The following is a 21565-nucleotide window of genomic DNA, read 5'->3' as shown; positions in this document are numbered from 1 at the left end:
CACTCTGTAATAGTTCTTTCATAAGGCTGCCTCTGCCTCGCCTCACTCCGTAATAGTTCTTTCATAAGGCTGCCTCTGCCTCACTCTGTAATAGTTCTTTCATAAGGCTGCCTCTGCCTCGCCTCACTCCGTAATAGTTCTTTCATAAGGCTGTCTCTTCCTCACCTCACTCCGTAATAGTTCTTTCATAAGGCTGCCTCTGCCTCACCTCACTCCTTAATAGTTCTTTCATAAGGCTGCCTCTGCCTCGCCTCACTCTGTAATAGTTCTTTCATAAGGCTGCCTCTGCCTCACCTCACTCCGTAATAGTTCTTTCATAAGGCTGCCTCTGCCTCACCTCACTCCGTAATAGTTCTTTCATAAGGCTGCCTCTGCCTCACCTCACTCCGTAATAGTTCTTTCATAAGGCTGCCTCTGCCTCACTCCGTAATAGTTCTTTCATAAGGCTGCCTCTGCCTCGCCTCACTCCGTAATAGTTCTTTCATAAGGCTGCCTCTGCCTCGCCTCACTCCGTAATAGTTCTTTCATAAGGCTGCCTCTGCCTCACCTCACTCCTTAATAGTTCTTTCATAAGGCTGCCTCTGCCTCGCCTCACTCCGTAATAGTTCTTTCATAAGGCTGCCTCTGCCTCGCCTCACTCCGTAATAGTTATTTCATAAGGCTGCCTCTGCCTCAACTCACTCCGTAATAGTTCTTTCATAAGGCTGCCTCTGCCTCACTCCGTAATAGTTCTTTCATAAGGCTGCCTCTGCCTCGCCTCACTCCGTAATAGTTCTTTCATAAGGCTGCCTCTGCCTCACCTCACTCCGTAATAGTTCTTTCATAAGGCTGCCTCTGCCTCGCCTCACTCCGTAATAGTTCTTTCATAAGGCTGCCTCTGCCTCGCCTCACTCCTAATAATAGTTCTTTCATAAGGCTGCCTCTGCCTCACCTCACTCCGTAATAGTTCTTTCATAGTCCTTTCATAAGGCTGCCTCTGCCTCACCTCACTCCGTAATAGTTCTTTCATAAGGCTGCCTCTGCCTCGCCTCACTCCGTAATAGTTCTTTCATAAGGCTGCCTCTGCCTCGCCTCACTCCGTAATAGTTCTTTCATAAGGCTGCCTCTGCCTCGCCTCACTCCTTAATAGTTCTTTCATAAGGCTGCCTCTGCTTCGCCTCACTCCTTAATAGTTCTTTCATAAGGCTGCCTCTGCCTCCTCTGTAATAGTTCCTCACTCGCCTCACTCCATAATAGTTCTTTCATAAGGCTGTCTCTTCCTCACCTCACTCCGTAATAGTTCTTTCATAAGGCTGCCTCTGCCTCAACTCAGTCCGTAATTGTTCTTTCATAAGGCTGCCTCTGCCTCACTCTGTAATAGTTCTTTCATAAGGCTGCCTCTGCCTCACTCTGTAATAGTTCTTTCATAAGGCTGCCTCTGCCTCGCCTCACTCCGTAATAGTTCTTTCATAAGGCTGCCTCTGCCTCACCTCACTCTGTAATAGTTCTTTCATAAGGCTGCCTCTGCCTCGCCTCACTCCGTAATAGTTCTTTCATAAGGCTGCCTCTTCCTCACCTCACTCCGTAATAGTTCTTTCATAAGGCTGCCTCTGCCTCACCTCACTCCTTAATAGTTCTTTCATAAGGCTGCCTCTGCCTCTTTCCTCACTCTGTAATAGTTCTTTCATAAGGCTGCCTCTGCCTCACCTCACTCCGTAATAGTTCTTTCATAAGGCTGCCTCTGCCTCACCTCACTCCGTAATAGTTATTTCATAAGGCTGCCTCTGCCTGCCTCACTCCGTAATAGTTCTTTCATAAGGCTGCCTCTGCCTCACCTCACTCCGTAATAGTTCTTTCATAAGGCTGCCTCTGCCTCACTCCGTAATAGTTCTTTCATAAGGCTGCCTCTGCCTCACCTCACTCCTTAATAGTTCTTTCATAAGGCTGCCTCTGCCTCGCCTCACTCCGTAATAGTTCTTTCATAAGGCTGCCTCTGCCTCGCCTCACTCCGTAATAGTTCTTTCATAAGGCTGCCTCTGCCTCACCTCACACCTCCGTAATAGTTCTTTCATAAGGCTGCCTCTGCCTCGCCTCACTCCGTAATAGTTCTTTCATAAGGCTGCCTCTGCCTCACCTCACTCCGTAATAGTTCTTTCATAAGGCTGCCTCTGCCTCGCCTCACTCCGTAATAGTTCTTTCATAAGGCTGCCTCTGCCTCGCCTCACTCCGTAATAGTCCTTTCATAAGGCTGCCTCTGCCTCACCTCACTCCGTAATAGTTCTTTCATAAGGCTGCCTCTGCCTCGCCTCACTCCGTAATAGTTCTTTCATAAGGCTGCCTCTGCCTCGCCTCACTCCGTAATAGTTCTTTCATAAGGCTGCCTCTGCCTCACCTCACTCCGTAATAGTTCTTTCATAAGGCTGCCTCTGCCTCACCTCACTCCGTAATAGTTCTTTCATAAGGCTGCCTCTGCCTCACCTCACTCCGTAATTGTTCTTTCAGAAGGCTGCCTCTGCCTCACCCCGTAATAGTTCTTTCATAAGGCCCTGTAATAGTTCTTTCATAAGGCTGCCTCTGCCTCACTCCGTAATAGTTCTTTCATAAGGCTGCCTCTGCCTCACCTCACTCCGTAATAGTTCTTTCATAAGGCTGCCTCTGCCTCGCCTCACTCCTTAATAGTTCTTTCATAAGGCTGCCTCTGCCTCACTCCGTAATTGTTCTTTCAGAAGGCTGCCTCTGCCTCACCCCGTAATAGTTCTTTCATAAGGCTGCCTCTGCCTCACTCCGTAATAGTTCTTTCATAAGGCTGCCTCTGCCTCACCTCACTCCGTAATAGTTCTTTCATAAGGCTGCCTCTGCCTCGCCTCACTCCTTAATAGTTCTTTCATAAGGCTGCCTCTGCCTCGCCTCACTCCTTAATAGTTCTTTCATAAGGCTGCCTCTGCCTCGCCTCACTCCGTAATAGTTCTTTCATAAGGCTGCCTCTGCCTCACTCCGTAATAGTTCTTTCATAAGGCTGCCTCTGCCTCACCTCACTCCGTAATAGTTCTTTCATAAGGCTGCCTCTGCCTCACCTCACTCCTTAATAGTTCTTTCATAAGGCTGCCTCTGCCTCGCCTCACTCCGTAATAGTTCTTTCATAAGGCTGCCTCTGCCTCACCTCACTCCGTAATAGTTCTTTCATAAGGCTGCCTCTGCCTCGCCTCACTCCGTAATAGTTCTTTCATAAGGCTGCCTCTGCCTCGCCTCACTCCGTTCTTTAATAGTTCTTTCATAAGGCTGCCTCTGCCTCACCTCACTCCGTAATAGTTCTTTCATAAGGCTGCCTCTGCCTCGCCTCACTCCGTAATAGTTCTTTCATAAGGCTGCCTCTGCCTCGCCTCACTCCGTAATAGTCCTTTCATAAGGCTGTCTCTGCCTCACCTCACTCCGTAATAGTTCTTTCATAAGGCTGCCTCTGCCTCGCCTCACTCCGTAATAGTTCTTTCATAAGGCTGCCTCTGCCTCGCCTCACTCCGTAATAGTTCTTTCATAAGGCTGCCTCTGCCTCACCTCACTCCGTAATAGTTCTTTCATAAGGCTGCCTCTGCCTCACCTCACTCCGTAATAGTTCTTTCATAAGGCTGCCTCTGCCTCACCTCACTCCATAATTGTTCTTTCAGAAGGCTGCCTCTGCCTCACCCCGTAATAGTTCTTTCATAAGGCTGCCTCTGCCTCACTCCGTAATAGTTCTTTCATAAGGCTGCCTCTGCCTCACCTCACTCCGTAATAGTTCTTTCATAAGGCTGCCTCTGCCTCGCCTCACTCCTTAATAGTTCTTTCATAAGGCTGCCTCTGCCTCACTCCGTAATTGTTCTTTCAGAAGGCTGCCTCTGCCTCACCCCGTAATAGTTCTTTCATAAGGCTGCCTCTGCCTCACTCCGTAATAGTTCTTTCATAAGGCTGCCTCTGCCTCACCTCACTCCGTAATAGTTCTTTCATAAGGCTGCCTCTGCCTCGCCTCACTCCTTAATAGTTCTTTCATAAGGCTGCCTCTGCCTCGCCTCACTCCGTAATAGTTCTTTCATAAGGCTGCCTCTGCCTCGCCTCACTCCGTAATAGTTCTTTCATAAGGCTGCCTCTGCCTCACTCCGTAATAGTTCTTTCATAAGGCTGCCTCTGCCTCACCTCACTCCGTAATAGTTCTTTCATAAGGCTGCCTCTGCCTCACCTCACTCCTTAATAGTTCTTTCATAAGGCTGCCTCTGCCTCACCTCACTCCGTAATAGTTCTTTCATAAGGCTGCCTCTGCCTCGCCTCACTCCGTAATAGTTCTTTCATAAGGCTGCCTCTGCCTCACCTCACTCCTTAATAGTTCTTTCATAAGGCTGCCTCTGCCTCACCTCACTCCGTAATAGTTCTTTCATAAGGCTGCCTCTGCCTCACCTCACTCCGTAATAGTTCTTTCATAAGGCTGCCTCTGCCTCACCTCACTCCTTAATAGTTCTTTCATAAGGCTGCCTCTGCCTCGCCTCACTCCTTAATAGTTCTTTCATAAGGCTGCCTCTGCCTCACTCCTTAATAGTTCTCAGGCTGCCTCCTTAATAGTTCTTTCATAAGGCTGCCTCTGCCTCGCCTCACTCCGTAATAGTTCTTTCATAAGGCTGCCTCTGCCTCACCTCACTCCTTAATAGTTCTTTCATAAGGCTGCCTCTGCCTCGCCTCACTCCTTAATAGTTCTTTCATAAGGCTGCCTCTGCCTCACCTCACTCCTTAATAGTTCTTTCATAAGGCTGCCTCTGCCTCACCTCACTCCTTAATAGTTCTTTCATAAGGCTGCCTCTGCTCGCCTCACTCCTTAATAGTTCTTTCATAAGGCCTCTGCCTCACCTCACTCCTTAATAATAGGCTGTTCTCACCTTCCTTAATAGTTCTTTCATAAGGCTGCCTCTGCCTCACCTCACTCCTTAATAGTTCTTTCATAAGGCTGCCTCTGCCTCGCCTCACTCCTTAATAGTTCTTTCATAAGGCTGCCTCTGCCTCACCTCACTCCTTAATAGTTCTTTCATAAGGCTGCCTCTGCCTCACCTCACTCCTTAATAGTTCTTTCATAAGGCTGCCTCTGCCTCGCCTCACTCCTTAATAGTTCTTTCATAAGGCTGCCTCTGCCTCACCTCACTCCTTAATAGTTCTTTCATAAGGCTGCCTCTGCCTCACCTCACTCCTTAATAGTTCTTTCATAAGGCTGCCTCTGCCTCACCTCACTCCGTAATAGTTCTTTCATAAGGCTGCCTCTGCCTCGCCTCACTCCGTAATAGTTCTTTCATAAGGCTGCCTCTGCCTCACCTCACTCCGTAATAGTTCTTTCTTAAGGCTGCCTCTGCCTCACCTCACTCCTTAATAGTTATTTCATAAGGCTGCCTCTGCCTCACCTCACTCCTTAATAGTTCTTTCATAAGGCTGCCTCTGCCTCGCCTCACTCCGTAATAGTTCTTTCATAAGGCTGCCTCTGCCTCACCTCACTCCTTAATAGTTATTTCATAAGGCTGCCTCTGCCTCACCTCACTCCTTAATAGTTCTTTCTTAAGGCTGCCTCTGCCTCACCTCACTCCTTAATAGTTCTTTCATAAGGCTGCCTCTGCCTCACCTCACTCCTTAATAGTTCTTTCATAAGGCTGCCTCTGCCTCGCCTCACTCCTTAATAGTTCTTTCATAAGGCTGCCTCTGCCTCACCTCACTCCTTAATAGTTCTTTCATAAGGCTGCCTCTGCCTCGCCTCACTCCGTAATAGTTCTTTCATAAGGCTGCCTCTGCCTCACCTCACTCCTTAATAGTTCTTTCATAAGGCTGCCTCTGCCTCGCCTCACTCCTTAATAGTTCTTTCAGGCTGGAGGCTGCCTCGCCTCACCTCTTAATAGTTCTTTCATAAGGCTGCCTCTGCCTCGCCTCACTCCTTAATAGTTCTTTCAGGAGGCTGCCTCTGCCTCACTCCTTAATAGTTCTTTCATAAGGCTGCCTCTGCCTCACCTCACTCCTTAATAGTTCTTTCATAAGGCTGCCTCTGCCTCACCTCACTCCTTAATAGTTCTTTCATAAGGCTGCCTCTGCCTCACCTCACTCCTTAATAGTTATTTCATAAGGCTGCCTCTGCCTCACCTCACTCCTTAATAGTTCTTTCTTAAGGCTGCCTCTGCCTCACCTCACTCCTTAATAGTTATTTCATAAGGCTGCCTCTGCCTCACCTCACTCCTTAATAGTTCTTTCATAAGGCTGCCTCTGCTTCGCCTCACTCCTTAATAGTTCTTTCATAAGGCTGCCTCTGCCTCACCTCACTCCTTAATAGTTCTTTATAAGGCTGCCTCTGCCTCGCCTCACTCCTTAATAGTTCTTTCATAAGGCTGCCTCTGCTTCGCCTCACTCCTTAATAGTTCTTTCATAAGGCTGCCTCTGCCTCACCTCACTCCTTAATAGTTCTTTATAAGGCTGCCTCTGCCTCACCTCACTCCTTAATAGTTCTTTCATAAGGCTGCCTCTGCCTCACCTCACTCCGTAATAGTTCTTTCATAAGGCTGCCTCTGCCTCGCCTCACTCCGTAATAGTTCTTTCATAAGGCTGCCTCTGCCTCACCTCACTCCGTAATAGTTCTTTCTTAAGGCTGCCTCTGCCTCACCTCACTCCTTAATAGTTATTTCATAAGGCTGCCTCTGCCTCACCTCACTCCTTAATAGTTCTTTCATAAGGCTGCCTCTGCCTCGCCTCACTCCGTAATAGTTCTTTCATAAGGCTGCCTCTGCCTCACCTCACTCCTTAATAGTTATTTCATAAGGCTGCCTCTGCCTCACCTCACTCCTTAATAGTTCTTTCTTAAGGCTGCCTCTGCCTCACCTCACTCCTTAATAGTTATTTCATAAGGCTGCCTCTGCCTCACCTCACTCCTTAATAGTTCTTTCATAAGGCTGCCTCTGCTTCGCCTCACTCCTTAATAGTTCTTTCATAAGGCTGCCTCTGCCTCACCTCACTCCTTAATAGTTCTTTATAAGGCTGCCTCTGCTTCGCCTCACTCCTTAATAGTTCTTTCATAAGGCTGCCTCTGCCTCACCTCACTCCTTAATAGTTCTTTCATAAGGCTGCCTCTGCCTCGCCTCACTCCTTAATAGATCGTTCAGGAGGCTGCCTCGCCTCACTCCTTAATAGTTCTTTCATAAGGCTGCCTCTGCCTCGCCTCACTCCTTAATAGATCGTTCAGGAGGCTGCCTCGCCTCACTCCTTAATAGTTCTTTCATAAGGCTGCCTCTGCCTCGCCTCACTCCTTAATAGTTCTTTCATAAGGCTGCCTCTGCCTCACCTCACTCCTTAATAGTTCTTTCATAAGGCTGCCTCTGCCTCACCTCACTCCGTAATAGTTCTTTCATAAGGCTGCCTCTGCCTCGCCTCACTCCGTAATAGTTCTTTCATAAGGCTGCCTCTGCCTCACCTCACTCCGTAATAGTTCTTTCTTAAGGCTGCCTCTGCCTCACCTCACTCCTTAATAGTTATTTCATAAGGCTGCCTCTGCCTCACCTCACTCCTTAATAGTTCTTTATAAGGCTGCCTCTGCTTCGCCTCACTCCTTAATAGTTCTTTCATAAGGCTGCCTCTGCCTCACCTCACTCCTTAATAGTTCTTTCATAAGGCTGCCTCTGCCTCGCCTCACTCCTTAATAGTTCTTTCATAAGGCTGCCTCTGCCTCACCTCACTCCTTAATAGTTCTTTCATAAGGCTGCCTCTGCCTCACCTCACTCCTTAATAGTTCTTTATAAGGCTGCCTCTGCTTCGCCTCACTCCTTAATAGTTCTTTCATAAGGCTGCCTCTGCCTCACCTCACTCCTTAATAGTTATTTCATAAGGCTGCCTCTGCCTCACCTCACTCTCGCCCTCACTCCTTAATAGTTCTTTATAAGGCTGCCTCTGCTTCGCCTCACTCCTTAATAGTTCTTTCATAAGGCTGCCTCTGCCTCACCTCACTCCTTAATAGTTCTTTCATAAGGCTGCCTCTGCCTCGCCTCACTCCTTAATAGATCGTTCAGGAGGCTGCCTCGCCTCACTCCTTAATAGTTCTTTCATAAGGCTGCCTCTGCCTCGCCTCACTCCTTAATAGATCGTTCAGGAGGCTGCCTCGCCTCACTCCTTAATAGTTCTTTCATAAGGCTGCCTCTGCCTCGCCTCACTCCTTAATAGTTCTTTCATAAGGCTGCCTCTGCCTCACCTCACTCCTTAATAGTTCTTTCATAAGGCTGCCTCTGCCTCGCCTCACTCCTTAATAGATCGTTCAGGAGGCTGCCTCGCCTCACTCCTTAATAGATCGTTCAGAAGCCTGCCCTTGCCTCTGATTTTTCCGCCAGCGAGCCACTGAGCAGCGGCATTGGTCAATAACTCAGACCTGAGGCTGGGCCACTAGAGGACGTGTTCCAGGTACTCACCAGCCCCTCGCCCAATTACCATTAATGTCTTGTTCAACCTGCCGGCCCATTAGTCATACACTCACAACCCCAGCTGCAATTTCAGACACAATTTGAGCTGCGAGCGGTGGCATTGTAACTCATTGTTGCTGAGTGCTTCTGTACAGTGGTGTGTACATGGGAACAGAAGGGAATTGAGCTGTGGGTTGGGTACAGATGGTCAAAAAAGGGAAACCGTTTTAAAGAGCAGAATGTTGTGGTGGTTTCCACGTTTCACACTTTCTATGAACCATTTATGATTCATGTCAAGTAACGCTGACTGAATTGTGTGCTGAGTGGGGAACTTGGGAATGTAAATTAATCCAAAAAAAGTGATATTGTATTCGTACTATCTGAGAGATCAGCTGCAGTGTAAACCAAATGGCAGTGGGTCATATTCATTGAACTATTCAGAAATCTTTGCTTTAAAAGTGTTTATCGTGATTCTGAGCTTATCTGACTCTGCACTTATAACCAAGGCAATGTGGGGATATCTACTTTCTCTGACCCACATCCAAGGATCATGTTATGTAGGCTAGTGTGTGTCCGTGTGCCAGTGACTCCAGTAAAGGCAGATTCCACAACAGCCTTCCCATCACGCAAACCTAGTTTCATCTAGTCCTTTTCCTGGCCCCTTGAAGAACGAGACATGTCATCTGGCAGGTCCATTCCAGTGTTAATCCCCGTTTACAACACACTTTAAACAGTACATCATGGTGAATGCATGGGAACCATGAAGTACTGTATGTAGACAAATGCTGCCCATCTCTATGGTTTTCGTACAGATTAATTCATTTTCATAATGTTCTTTGATGACAACCATGGGTGTGTCAATACGGTACATTGGAAATAATTGATCATTTCATCCAAAATGTTAGCTTCAAAGTGTTCATTTAAAATGAGGGGGAGTGAGCAATGCTTTGTTATGCACACCATTTAGTTGTTCTGTACACTCATCATATTTCTGCACTGTGAAGCTCAGACAGTTTGTAACATAATTGAGCCATTGGAGAGTTCTCCATTAGGTTTCGGCGGTAGAGTGAAAAGGGTTCTGCTGGTGCAGCAGCATCGAAGTAGAGAAGTCAAAGCAGGGACAGAGCCTTCCCTCTTATCCCAAGGACACATTCACACCCCGGCTCCCACAGGCAGACTTGGAAACTCGAGTGAGATTCCCTGGGCCCCTCAGTGCTTTTATGAGTTCGTATCGGATTCTTCCGAGGTGTTGTGTCTTGGAGCAGTGCCAAAGTCTTTGATTTGCTCTGGACAAATCCAGGAAGAGGCTTGGGAAACGGTTTACTTCTTGGCTTTCCCTTCCACACAGAGGGCTGGCCAGGGAATCCTTCACTATTGATTGTTGTAGGGGGTATGCCAACACCGCCACTCTTATTACCTAACAGCCTCCCAGGGGACTTGCAGAGCTGCCTCTAAACAGGGTCTCATCCTATATAGAGTGGCCTTATTTAGAGAACATATAGAACCACTCTAACTAGATGGCTGGTCCAGTCTAGCAGTGGGCTGCTGCTCTCCCCTGGCTGTTGTTTCTGAGAAGGTATCGCTCACAAAAATATCCACAGGCCTTTGAGCTCACGGTCCCATTCAGCCAGGCAGGAGACTGTAATGTAATATTTTGGAAGTAGACTGTACATTGGGTATATATGGACTAGATTTCTGCTTATTCTTAGTAACAGAGATAGAACGTCTCTGCTCCATTGGACTCAGTTGGTGAAGAAATTTGATTGATTGATTTTTTATTTCACCTTTATTTAACCAGGTAGGCTAGTTGAGAACAAGTTCTCATTTGCAACTGCGACCTGGCCAAGATAAAGCATAGCAGTTACACATGGAAGAAACAAAACACACAGTCAATAATACAGTAGGAAAAGGAAAACTAAAAGTCTATATACAGTGAGTGCAAATGAGTTAAGGTTAAGGCAATAAACAGGCCATGGTGGCGAAGCAAGGTTATGTGGTGTTAGTTTATGCACATTACCTTTATGTTCCGTTTTTTGAGCGCGTTTGATTTATGTAGTGCTCTCATTTTTGGAACTATAATAAAAGTGTGCCTGTTCATTATACTCTGCTCTCCTGCACCTGACTTTGCCTCCAATACACCATTGACAATATAGCAATTAAACACTGGAATGGTAGATGTGCAGAAGATTAATGTGCAAGTTGAGACACTGGGGTTCAAAGGAGCAAGATAAATAAATACAGTATGGGGATGAGGTAGTTGGATGGGTTGTTTACAGATGGGCTATGTACATGTGCAGTGATCTGTGAGCTGCTCTGACAGCTGGTGCTTAAAGCTAGTGAGGGAGATATGAGTCTCCAGCTTCAGTGATTTTTGCAGTTTGTTCCAGTCATTGGCAGCAGAGAACCGGAAGGAAAGGCGGCCAAAGGAGGAATTTGGGCTTTGGGGGTGACCAGTGAGATATACCTGCTGGAGCACGTGCTACGAGTGGGTGCTGCTAGGATGTCAATTCTATATTAATTGATCATTTCATCAATTATTTTACTCATCAATGCTCTTAAATAAGTAAGAGTTGGCAAGTTATTGGCAGCAGTACATCACTCATCACTCACTCATTACTCATTAGCAGAAGTGTTACTTAAGATGAAGCAACTAACCCTGTCCTTGTCATAGGAGAGGTCAGATTTGTGTAATGCTTAAAGTAATTTAGCATTATTTGTCACCAAATCTGTTAATCTGAGCTCTATTTAAAGTCTCTAATGTGTTGTAATCTGCACCTCCCTGCAGATTGCTCTATAATCTCCAGATAGCAATAAATAACATATACTGTAGGTACTGGCTCGGCCATTGCTAGGCTCCATCCTCACTGTGGCAGTATTTATAGAAAGGCCATTAGTACTCTGTCAAGGAGGTCCCATAATGACAAATACAAGGAGGCTTTTGCAAATGATCATGTCACAGATTTTTATTTATTCCAAAATAACACAAAGTGTGCCAAAGAGGGTCATGGTGAAATTGATAAGTGTCCTTGGCCATCCTATTGAGCCCACAAAAGTAGTATGTTCTTATTAACCCAACAGAAAGTCACTTTCTTCCAATTCAACTTTAGGCTATAAATTATTGGGCTCATTTACACATACTGGCTCAACTCATTAAGTTAAAACATGCAGCCCTTCCAAACCTGGCTGTAAAAGAGTTTGCCTCCTCATGTGTGACTGATAGCTTATTTCATTTTTTAAATTTGACCTTTATTTAACCAGGCAAGTCAGAGAACATATACAATGGAATGGTTCATAAAGAAACATATCCAAGTGTTAGAATGGCCAAGTCAAAGTCCAGACCTGAATCCAATCCAGAATCTGTGGAAAGAACTGAAAACTTCTGTTCACAAATGCTCTCCATCCAACCTCACTGAGCTCGAGCTGTTTTGCAAGGAAGAATGGGAAAAATTTCAGTCTCTCGATGTGCAAAACTGATAGAGACATACCCCAAGCGACTTACAGCTGTAATCGCAGCAAAAGGTGGCGCTACAAAGTATTAACTTAAAGGGGCTGAATAATTTTTCACGCCCAATTTTTCAGTTTTTGATTTGTTAAAAAAGTTTGAAATATCCAATAAATGTCGTTCCACTTCATGATTGTGTCCCACTTGTTGTTGATTCTTCACAAAAAAATACAGTTTTATATCTTTATGTTTGAAGCCTGAAATGTGGCAAAAGGTCGCAAAGTTCAAGGGGGCCGAATACTTTCGCAAGGCACTGTACTTAGGTAGCCTGTTTTTCCACCTATGTTGTGGGATCTTGTTTTTTGTTAGCTCTGTAAAGCCGGCAGAACGTGAAGTTTGTTATTCCTGTTGTTTTTTTGTGTGGTGTTCTGAGTAATAAAGAATCATGAACACGTACCACGCTGTACCTTGGTCCACTTCTTCCGACGGGCGTTACTCATGCAGGCCTTATGTAACCTCAGACAAATCCACAGGCTGTACCCTGAACAGACAGCCGACAGCACACTCTACTGCGCTTCTCTCCTACATAGTCTCTCTCTCTCTCTCTCTCTCTCTCTCTCTCTCTCTCTCTCTCTCTCTCTCTCTCTCTCTCTCTCTGGCTCTCTCTGGCTCTCTCTGGCTCTCTCTGGCTCTCTCTGGCTCTCTCTCTCTCTCTCTCTCTCTCTCTCTCTGGCTCTCTCTGGCTCTCTCTGGCTCTCTCTGGCTCTCTCTGGCTCTCTCTGGCTCTCTCCTCTCTCTCTCTCTCTCTCTCTCTCTCTCTCTGGCTCTCTCTCTCTCTCTGGCTCTCTCTCTCTCTGGCTCTCTCTGGCTCTCTCTGGCTCTCTCTGGCTCTCTCTCTCTCTCTCTCTCTCTCTCTCTCTCTCTCTCTCTCTCTCTCTCTCTCTCTCTCTCTCTCTCTCTCTCTCTGGCTCTCTCTGGCTCTCTCTCTCTCTGGCTCTCTCTCTCTCTCTCTCTCTCTCTCTCTCTCTCTCTCTCTCTCTCTCTCTCTCTCTCTCGCATTGAGCATAGGTAATGGATGGTGATGATGGGAAAAGTCTGCACTGCTTTCAAGTTGAAAAAGGGGGAAAGTAAGATGAGTAGATTGCAGAATCTGAGAAGAATCCACCATCGCTGCATGCAAACATACGTGATGACGGTCGCTAGTCGATGGTGACTGTCTTAACTGACTCGCTCCTGTTCTGCCGCGTGAGTCAACAGAGTGAATGACAGGTAGAAACAAGGATTCCTCGATGAAAGCGCACCTGCGTCACTAATCAGTCACTTGTCTGACATCATTTCATCTCAAATGATGCTAGACTGACTGTTACACTCTCCCTAAATAGGACACAAGACATTGAGTGACTGATGATGCTAGACTGACTGTTACACTCTCCCTAAATAGGACACAAGACATTGAGTGACTGATGATGCTAGACTGACTGTTACACTCTCCCTAAATAGGACACAAGACATTGAGTGTTTGCCGGTGCTTTGTTGCCTGGATCTGTCATTGCCTCGGTAGAGAACTAAGAAACCACTAAAGGGGGAGCTCTGTCAACTTTCCCAGAACTCTCCAGTAGATCTTGCTATGGAAATCAGAATGCTATATTGATGAGAATGTATGAAAGTTTGAAATTCTACGAAGTAACCACAAAGCATTTAAATTGTTCACCATTAAATATTTTCTCTTAATGTGACGTTGTTGTGGAAATATTCAGTCAATAAATATTTATCAAATACTGGAGCCTGTGAGTTCAAATAGACTTTATTACAAAGTAATATAAGCCAAGCTGGTTCATGAAGCAACTGCCTTTCCAGCCGAGCAACACACTTTTTATACAATTTTCCTCCTTACGTCACACACATAGTAACTCCTCTTTATGTTAATGATTCGACTCCTCTGGCATTTAGCCATCATTATCTTTTTGCCTAATTTTAGCTTGGTTTCACATTTGGGCATAGATTCCATTGGTGGTGTAACCATAGCAACAGTAAACATTAGGCCATAGCAATGGTACAAAAATAAACAGACATGCCCACTCCCAAGACAGGTGCATGTCTAATGGTTCCTAATGACCTAGACACACACCTAGAGTGCACTTATTCTGCTGACTACTCTAAGATGTATAATGGGCACACACGTCCTAGAAAGTTCCCAATAAAGTTGGTCAAACTTGGTGCCAATCAGTGGTTAAATTCAGCAGGAGCTGCCCAGAGCCGGAGCTCCTGCACCTTGGGTCAAAGAGAGAGCCAAGCAGAGCCGAGCTCCAGCAACTTACAGTTCCAAAAAGTAAGGTAGTATAAAAGTATTTACCCTGACCTAAACGTTAACCTAACCCTCATCTTGACATAACCTTAAGGATAGCCTTATGTTCAATCCTGGCTCAATCAGTAGCCTAACCCCTCCAAATATGTCTCCGCCACATCCAGATTCCCTGCACATCCAGATTCCCTGCTTGGTGCAATGGATTAAGTTAATGATAACTTTTTAAAAGTATTACAAAGACTTTTGCTCTGTTGCACTTTGCAGTGGAAACACAAGCGTCAGTCATATTATCCAGATATGTCTCGTGTGCTCTTTCCTGCTTCTAAAATAGACGCAATCAAAACCTTTCTCCTCTATCTGTTGGTATGAGTCAACTAATTAAATGTTCTGTGTTGAATCACAGTATTTAGTACGAATGTAATGTGAGTTCTTTCATACCCCATCAAAATAATCAAGGTGTAAACAAGTGAATTGATCCTACCAAGCCTGTAGGGTCGTGTCTGTGTTTTCTGCCAATACTAGTCTCCTCAAGGACATTAAATAATTGTTGTTTTTGTGTGTGTGACGCATGCGTGCATGTGTGCCTGTGTGTGCGTTAGCCTGTCTGAGTGTTGGATTGTGTCCTGACTCCTGATGTGTATGTTTGAACACTAGCGTGCCAATTTCTGACGTTTTGGAATTCTCCACTGTTGACTCAGTGAGTTTCTAATTAGTTATTGTCTTGTTTCTCTAACTAATGAATTCCTTCAGTACATAGGTATCAATTCTGTCCAGTCTACTTTATTTCAAACTCCTTAGAGAGTAACAAGTACAACACTAATGTTTTACAAAATTAGATTACCTTTAAACCACCTTGAAACACGACAACAATGTGTCATTTGTTTAAATAATTATATTCATCAGGCTTTGCTGGCGTTCATTTAGACTTCGCTGAGCTCTACAGGGTAATGTTTTGGAAGGGTCATTTAAGTTGACTCACACCTGACTCCCTTCTGTGGGATCTGCCTGTCTGACTTGATGTGCTTCTTTTCCAGCCTTAATTTAGGAATCGATCTGTACAGTTGCTGAGGGAGTAGCATGTTAGTAAGTGTGTAATAATCTGGGTGAGGCTGTTAGTGTGAGAGAGAGGAGGAGCTCTGCAGTGTCTCCTTGCAGCAAGCAGGTCCTGGGTAATTGGCAGAGTCAATGTGACTAATTCAGTAGCAGGACCCACTTCATTATCAGTGGGAGACCTACTGTGTCCTCCTGGCCACTGAGAAAGAAAAAGGCAGATTTTCTCTGCCTTTGTTCTACATCTTTAATTCACAGCATGATCTCTTACTATCCCCCTGCCACTCCCAAGGTGTGATTCCTGGTGTATGTCTCTCTGTGGCTTCTGTCAGGTTGTGTTGGGGAGAGTGGCTAAAGGATGATGGATGACGGGGTGGGGTGAGAGGGACTTCCTGAAGATTTAATGAACGATTACGTGGCACCATTTGTTCATACTACTTTTTTTTTTAAACAGCCTAAAACGTTATGCCCACCTTCTTAAAGTGAGGTTGTGCTGTACTCTAATCACCACTTCCTGGACATACGTCACCAGTGGAAAATGGATGCCATGCTTTTCTCAACATGCTGACTAAGAGGCTGTACTAAAGACCACTGAGTGAATGCCGAAACATCCAGCAGCCGTGGCCTTTGACTGGCCTCCCCCTCCCACCTCTAGCTGTATCTACTGATGTAGCGCCAGGACAGGGCTGGCCTTTACGTAATAGTCACGTGCTCACTCAGAGTTATTCCCCCTCTAAGTGCTTTCATCTTTGTCTTTATCTCAGAAAATCTGTGTCAGCTTGTCTTATCCCAAGTTGGTGAATCTGCCCCCCCCCCCCCCCCCACTATGCAGTATTACAAATCACGAGGCCACATGGCTACACACCCTGAGCACAACTAGTAAACTTCACCTGAAATATTGAGTGTGAATGACTGTGCTGCGCTCTGTACTCCGGTTATTATATTCATACATCAGCCAGCGGAGAGAGCAGGGTAGTCCACGCACGCACACACACACACACACACACACACACACACACACACACACACACACACACACACACACACACACACACACACACACACACACACACACACACACACACACACACACACACACACACACACACACACACACACACACACACACACACACACACGCAAAGGACTTTTTCAACCAAATGTGCTCTATTCTGTTACTGTCGATTAATTCAGCATGCACACACACTGTTTCTCTCACTCTCTTCTCTGTCACACACACACCAAGTAATGTGTGTATGCGTGATCTGCATAAAGAGCTGCTCTTTTAGCTCAGAGAAACATACTGTGGTAGAGAACAGCAGCATGGCTCCACTCTCCCTTTAGTCAGGATGATGACTTGTCTTGGTCATTCTTCCCTCTCTTTAAATGAATACATCTGACATATTTTATTATTTCTTTTAACCTTTATTTAACTAGTCAAGTCAGTTAAGAACAAATTCTTATTTTCAATGATGGCCTAGGAACAGCGGGTTAACTGCCTTGTTCAGGGGCAGAACAACAGATTTGTACCATGTCAGCTCGGGGGTTTGAACTTGCAACCTTCCGGTTACTATTCCAACACTCTAACCAGTAGGCTACCCTGCAGCCCCAATATCCATCCTCTCTTGGCCATGTGCAGGGGTGGACTGGTGGGCTGGTCCATTTTTTGACTAGTGGGCCTGTCTAACTTTTAAAAACAATTGTGCAAAAATGATCATGGTCTTGCTAATAATGGGGGCCTCAAGGGGAAAAAAGGTCACGTGTCTTAGAAATGCAGTTCATGTGTGTTCACATGTTTGTCTGTGTGTGTGTATGGGTGTGTTCGTATGCAAGGGCATGTGTATCTGAATGTATTGTGTGTCTATGATAGAGGCATAGATGTTAGCCTTGGCAGGTAAATGTGCCCAGTAAGCAGCAGCATATAGAGGAGAAGGGTGGAGGGTGGATGGGGAGAGCAGTGAAGCTCCATTAGAGATGGACAGTGAACCCCTGCCCTATTACCAGAGCTTTCAGCCAGGCTAATGCACCCAGCATTAGCTAACACAGCCCCTGTGGCGGCAGCAGAGGCTGCTTGGCTAGGGCTTGGGCTGTGGGCTGGGGTGGGGGCACACACAGCCGCGCACGTACACACACACTAACACACATGCACACACACAGTTCCAGGGCTGTGTGAACTGTCAGGGAGAGGAGCTGTAAAGCAGGCCAAGGTTTGACATTTAGAGGGTGGCGTAGCTTTAAATCTGAACTGTCTGTCCTGCTCTGTGCCCAAGCTAAGGGGAGAGACAGGAATAGCAGCCCCACATTACAGAGATAAAAGGAGAGAATGCAACAATAGAGGAGCAGAGAGAAGGGTTGCGGAGAGAATGATGGGATGTGAGAGAAGAGAGATGATGTGGGGGCTGTGCTTTGGCAAAGTGGGTGGGGTTATATCCTTCCTGTTTGGCCCTGTCCAGGGGTGTCCTCGGATGGGGCCACAGTGTCTCCTGACCCCTCCTGTCTCAGCCTCCAGTATTTATGCTGCAGTAGTTTATGTGTCGGGGGGCTAGGGTCAGTTTGTTATATCTGGAGTACCTCTCCTGTCCTATTCGGTGTCCTGTGTGAATCTAAGTGTGCGTTCTCTAATTCTCTCCTTCTCTCTTTCTCTCTCTCGGAGGACCTGAGCCCTAGGACCATGCCCCAGGACAACCTGACATGATGACTCCTTGCTGTCCCCAGTCCACCTGGCCATGCTCCTGCTCCAGTTTCAACTGACCTGAGCCCTAGGACCATGTCCCAGGACTACCTGACATGATGACTCCTTGCTGTCCCCAGTCTACCTGGCCATGCTGCTGCTCCAGTTTCAACTGTTCTGCCTTACTATTATTCGACCATGCTGGTCATTTATGAACATTTGAACATCTTTGCCATGTTCTGTTATAATCTCCACCCAGCACAGCCAGAAGAGGACTGGCCACCCCACGTATGCTCTCTCTAATTCTCTCTTTCTTTATCTCTCTCTGAGGACCTGAGTCCTAGGACCGTGCCCCAGGACTACCTGACATGATGACTCCTTGCTGTCCCCAGTCCACCTGGCCATGGTGCTGCTCCAGTTTCAACTCTTCTGCCTTATTATTATTCGACCATGCTGGTCATTTATGAACATTTGAACATCTTGGCCATGTTCTGTTATAATTTCCACCCGGCACAGCCAGAAGAGGACTGGCCACCCCACATAGCCTGGTTCCTCTCTAGGTTTCTTCCTAGGTTTTGGTCTTTCTAGGGAGTTTTTCCTAGCCACCGTGCTTCTACACCTGCATTGCTTGCTGTTTGGGGTTTTAGGCTGGGTTTCTGTACAGCACTTTGAGATATCAGCTGATGTACGAAGGGCTATATAAATACATTTGATTTGATTTGATTGTCGTTTTAAGTTAATTGGAAGCTATGGCAATCCTCCATCTTCTCTATCTCTCTACTCTCTTTCTCTCTCAGTGAGGGTCTCGTGGCTCTCTGGAGTTGAAAGACCCCCCGGGCTGAAGCGTTTTCCCACAATCCCTCAGTGAACTCAGCCCTGGTATCAAACAAAATAGCTGAGATTAAAGGCTCGTGTCAGTCATGATTCCCCCTATTTTTTCTCATTGGGGTAATGGCGTCATCTCTCCCTGTTGTCTCTCACTCCATGTCTCTGTCACGCTCTCTGTCTCTCCCACTCTATTGTTTTCCTAGCTAGCCCTCTCTCTCTTCCCTACCCTCTCACTCACACAAACTTATTTCCACCACCTTTTCACTATTTGGTTCAATGAAAGGTGCTGAATCAAATGAATTCATCTTTTCATCCGGCTACAATATTCAGCCTGCTACAGTGTGAGAGACAATGGCTGTGGCATATCATGGCACACTCGGTACCCAAACAGTTACTATGGTTACTCTGTCAGTACATTCTGGTAAAAATTCCTAGCATATAATTGTTTTAATACAAAAACTCATGAGCGTATTTCCTGTGAGGGATCATAGCACAAAGCACCAATGTCATGTTCATAGACATAGTCTGAGAGGGATGGGGTGCTCTTAACACTGAGGACAGTGTGAATAGGTGGTATACAGCGTTGGGCAGACTATTTGAATTCCTGTTCTGTGCATAAGGTTTTAACAGGACTGTCACAGCTGTTAGGTACTTGTAGATCCCCATGTCCTCCCAATGTGCTTAATTGTTCGCTTGGCTATTTTGGCTTCAGAGTTATTAGTCTGCTTGGATAATAACTTTTTTAGGAGCGGGAGTTACATTTACATTTACATTTAAGTCATTTAGCAGACGCTCTTATCCGGAGTCTTGCATTAACAAAAAAAAATACGGCTTTGGCCAATAATTTTAAGTGGAATTTAATTCCATGATGGGTAAAGTCTATTGAATAAGACCTTGCCATTCAACATAAGTCTGCAAGGTTGTAACTGCTCGGCATCTGACCATAAAGCACTACAGAGGGTAGTGCGTACAGCCCAGTACATCACTGGGGCCAAGCTGCCTGTCATCCAGGACCTCTATGGACCTCCATGTCAGAGGAAGGCCCAAAGAATTGTCAAAGACTCCAGTCACCAAAGTCATAGACTGTTCTGTCTGCTACCGCACAGAAAGCAGTACCTGGGCGTCAAGTCTAGGTCCAATAGGCCCCTTAACAGCTTCTAGGCCCAAGCCATAAGACTGCTGTAGACCATACTATTTATCAAGAGAGTTTTGACCTATATGTTTTGTAGCTGTCTATTTACCACCACAAACTGATGCTGCCACTTAGACTGCACTTAACGAGCTGTATAAGGCCATAAGCAAACAAGAAGATGCTCATTCAGAGGTGATGCTCCTAGTGGCCGGTTGATTTTAAAGGTGGAAAACGAAATACGTCTTCCCTGTATTCTACCAGCATGTCACCTGTGCAACTAGAGGCGTGTCACCTTTACTCCACACACAGAGATGCATAAAAAGCTCTCCCTTGCCCTCAATTTGACTAATCTGACCATAACTGTATCCTCCTGATTCCTGCTTACAAGCAAAAACTCAAACAGGAAGTACCAGTGACACACTCGATACGGAAGTGGTCCGATGAAGCAGATGCTAAGCTACAGGACTGTTTTACTAGCTCAGACTGGAATATGTTTCAGGACTCATCCGATGGCATTGAGGAGTTTACCACATCAGTGACCGGCTTCATTAATAAGTGCATCGACGACGTCGTCCCCACAGTGACCATACATACATATCCCAACCAGAGGCCATGGATTACAAAAAATATTGCATTGAGCTTAAGGCTAGAGCTGCCGCTTTCATGTAGCAGAATACTAATCTGGATGCTTATAAGAAATCCCGCTACGCCCTCTATAGAAACATAAAAACAGGCAACATCGAATCCTACTACACCGGCTCTGATGATCGTTGGAACCCTTGCGAACCCTCATGGATTACAAAGGGAAACTAAGTCGTGAGTGGCCCAGTGACGCAAGTCGACAACACAAACTTAATGCCTTCTATGTGAGCTTCGAGGCTTGCAACACTGAACCATGCATGAGAGCACCAGCTGTTCCGGACAAATGTGTGATCCCTCTCTCCTTAGCCGATGTGAGTAAGACCTTTAAACAGGATAATATTCACATGGCCGCAGGTCCAGACGGATTAGCAGGACGCATACTCAGAGCATTCACTGGCCAGCTGGCAAGTGTCTTCCTTGACATGTTCAACCTTTCCCTGACCCAGTCTGTAATACCTACATGTTTCAAGCAGACCACCATAGTCCCTGTGCCCAAGAACGCCAAGATAACCTATCTAAATTACAATCAACCCCCGTAGCATTCTCATCTGTAAACATGAAATGCATTGAAAGACTGATCATGTCTCACATCAACACCATCATCCCAGACACCCTGGACCCACTCCAATTTGCATACCACCCCAACAGATCCACACATGATGCAATCTCTATTGCACTCCACAATGCCCTTTCAGCTTGGATGAAAGGAACCCCTACCTGAGAATGCTGTTCATTGACTGCAGCTCAGCATTCAACACCATAGTGCCCTCGAAGCTCATCACTAAGCTAAGGATTCTCAGACTGAACACCTCTTTCTAAAACTGGATTCTGGACTTCCTGACGGGCAGGTGGTGAGGGTAGGCAACAACACATCCGCCACGAGGCCCCTCAAGGGTGCGTGCTTAGTACCCCCTCCTGTACTCCCATGGCTGTATGGCTGCGCACGACTCCAACGACATCAATAAGTTTCCTGACAATACAACTTTTGTAGGCCTGATCACCGACGACAATGAGACAATCTATAGCAAGGAGGTCAGAGACCTGGCAGTGTGGTGCCAGGACAATAACCTCACCCTCAATGTCAGAA

This window comes from Oncorhynchus gorbuscha, linkage group LG16 (genome assembly GCF_021184085.1).
Source record: "Oncorhynchus gorbuscha isolate QuinsamMale2020 ecotype Even-year linkage group LG16, OgorEven_v1.0, whole genome shotgun sequence".
NCBI classification, from domain to species: Eukaryota; Metazoa; Chordata; class Actinopteri; order Salmoniformes; family Salmonidae; genus Oncorhynchus; species Oncorhynchus gorbuscha.
Note: the sequence above shows the minus strand (reverse complement) of the source record.